Source organism: Crocodylus porosus, unplaced genomic scaffold (genome assembly GCF_001723895.1).
Source record: "Crocodylus porosus isolate Cpor-Errol unplaced genomic scaffold, CroPor_comp1, whole genome shotgun sequence".
Classification (NCBI taxonomy): domain Eukaryota; kingdom Metazoa; phylum Chordata; order Crocodylia; family Crocodylidae; genus Crocodylus; species Crocodylus porosus.
Genome location: NW_017728931.1, coordinates 86,420,357 through 86,423,194, shown reverse-complemented (window position 1 = coordinate 86,423,194; position 2,838 = coordinate 86,420,357). Strand labels below are relative to the sequence as shown.

Here is a 2,838-nt window from a genome sequence, read left to right as displayed (position 1 = left end):
CCTTAGTACTCTGGGGTGGAGATCGTCCAGACCAGCTGACTTGAATACATCCAGTCCCTCCAGAAGTTCCCTAACTAGTTCCTCACTAACCCTTGGCCTAGGTGTACCTCCCCTTAGGCCTGAGGGGGTCCAGTGGGGGGGTGACTGTTCCAGTCCCTGCTTAGGAAAATGGAGGCAAAGAAATAGTTAAATATGTTGGCTTTGTCGTCTGGTGTGACGACCAGATTTCCTAACGTGTCCTGCAGGAGCCCCACATTACCCGGAACCTTCTTTTAACCCCTTATGTATTTAAGAAAGGACTTATTGTCCTTAATTCGGGAAGCTAGTCCCAATTCCATCTCTGCCTTGGCCTTCCTGACTGCCCCCCTACATCCCCGAGCAACTGCAGTATAATCCCTCCCAGGTGATGACCCCTCCTTTCCATTGGGTGTACGCCTCCCTTTTAGCTAGGAGACATTCCTGGATGCTTTTGGAGAGCCATGGGGGCTTGTGTGCACTCCTGCTCCCTTTGATCCGTGTTGGAATTACCTCCCTTTGGGCTTGGAGGATCATCTCCTTAAGAAGCGACCACTCTTCTTAGACACCTGGTTCCCTTGTCCTCCGGGACCTCAGTGCTTCCCCAACTATTCTCCTTAGCTCATTGAAGTCCGGCCTCTTGAAATCTAGGGCTGCTGCCTTGCTGCAGGCCTTTGCCACCTTGTGCTGGATGGTTAATTCCAGCAGGCGATGATCACTGTCGCCCAGGTGGTCGAGCACCTGCAGCCCCCTCACCAAGTTGTCTCCCATGGCCAGCACCAGGTCCAACAAGGCGTTTCCCCTGGTGGGGCTGTACACCTCCTGGGTTAGATGGAGGTCCTGCATTCTGGCTAGGAACCTATGTGAGCGGTCAGTTCTGGCTGACTGCTCTTCCCAGCATATATCCAGGAAGTTCAGGTCCCCCATGACTACCACATCCTTTGACTTCACTACCTCCATGAGCTGACATAAGAATTCCTGGTCAAGCTTTTCCCCCTGGTTGGGAGGTCTGTAGTAGACCCCCACTGTTAAGTCTCTTTCCCCTCAACTGCCTTGTATTCTGCCTTCACTTCAGAGTGCCCTTCCTCTGATTCTTTGTTAATTGATGAGGAAGGGTATTCCTCCTTAATGTAGAGTGCCACACCCCCACCTTTCCTTCCTATCTTGTCCCTCCTGTACAGCCTATAGCCCTTGACATTCACCGCCCAGTCATGCATTGAGTCCCACCACGTTTCAGTGATTCCCCACTATGTCCAGGTTGGTGTCAGCTAGCAGGAGGGTGAGTTCTTCCTGCTTGTTTCCCATACTATGAGTGTTTGTGTAGAGGCATTTGAGGCCTCCTGTGGATGTGTGTACTGGCCCCCTACTTTCAGCATTACTCTGGCCCCTGTCGCTTACCTGTGTATATGTTTCACTCGGTCTACACTGGGCTGTACTTGTGGGTGTTGGTTGGTCTGGTAGTCCAATGATTCCTTCACCCTCGTCTTCCCCTTCCCCCAACAAGCCTAATTTAAAGCCCGCTGGAGGAGGTCCACCAACCTAGAAGAAAACACACGCTTACCTTTAGGGGAAAGGTGGAGCCCATCCCATCCAAGCATGTCTCTTGTCGTGATGTGCTGGTCATGGTTGAGGAAGCCATTCCCGAAGCTGCCTCAAGACACCATTCCCGAAGCTGCCAGTTGGTCTCCGCAATGCATGTTGCATGCCGTCTTCTGTGTCCACTCACTGGTAGGATAGAAGAGAAAACCACCTGTGAATGTGAGATAGAGTTTGAACTTTCTCATGGAAAGACTGACCTAGGCTTCATGTCTCCCACTTCCTTGACAAGTACTCTAATGAGTAAGCTATTATACAGAATATGAGCACTACCATCCTTATTTTTTGAGTCACAACAGCTTTAGTTGATGTGCTTTGTACTGACCTCAATGTATGAGTTTGGCATTTATGAAGTCTAATGAATCAGGCCTCTCTGGGAACTTCAGCAGCATTTAGGGGCATCTACACATGCACTTTACTGCAGAGTTGACTAATTCACTCTGCACAAAAGTGCCACTGTCTACATGTGTGGTGCTATTAGGCCAGAGTAAACTAATTAACTTTGCTTTAAGATAGTACTTCCTGACAACAGTACTTTCCTATGGCAGAGTTACTTATTCCACCATGAAGCACATGTATACGGTGCCTAGGGCTGGCTGGGGCATGAGGGAGCTACAGTACTGGGGCTGCCTATAGTACCCTCATGCCCCAGCTAGCACTTCCACAGCATGTTGAACTGAGATGGAGTAGTCTGGGCTGGCAGGCTGACCCCCCATACCTGCTGCCAGCTGGGTAAATGCTGAGTCTGGGAGCAATAAACTCTGGTGTAAACTGTGCCGGAATGTAATTAATTAATTAATTGCATGCATAGATACACCAATCTCCATCAGAACAGATACAAGAGCTAGTCTCTTTACTGCTCAGACCAGGCCTATTTTGAGTATATGCAAAAAACTCTAAGTTTAGAAGCCTGGGGAACTTTTCAGTCTATAATATAGGGGTTTAAGGGGTTTTGGAGCCACTGAAGTAGGGTTGATTTGGATCACATTTTATGAACTGGGCACCTACATTTCACTACTGTCTTACTTAAGTGCCAAATGTACAGGTTTGGATCTGGCCCTTACCCTCTAACATAGATTAGTAATTAGCAACTTTATGCTCTAGCACTGCTAATCATTAGTTAAAATCTTGCAAAATATTGCGGTTCATTTCTTTTGGAGGCTCGCAAATAATAATTCTCAGGCACACACTATTAGCAGCACAAAAGGTGTATTTGCAAATAGGGTC

At 48.3% G+C, this 2,838-nt stretch overlaps 1 protein-coding gene across 2 annotated transcripts in view; it reads left to right on the top strand.

Moving 5' to 3' along the window:
- SLC16A7 (solute carrier family 16 member 7) overlaps positions 1 to 2,838 on the top strand; it is a 155,003-nt gene that overhangs the window by 114,502 nt on the left and 37,663 nt on the right. The gene's annotated exons all lie outside the window — the stretch shown is intronic.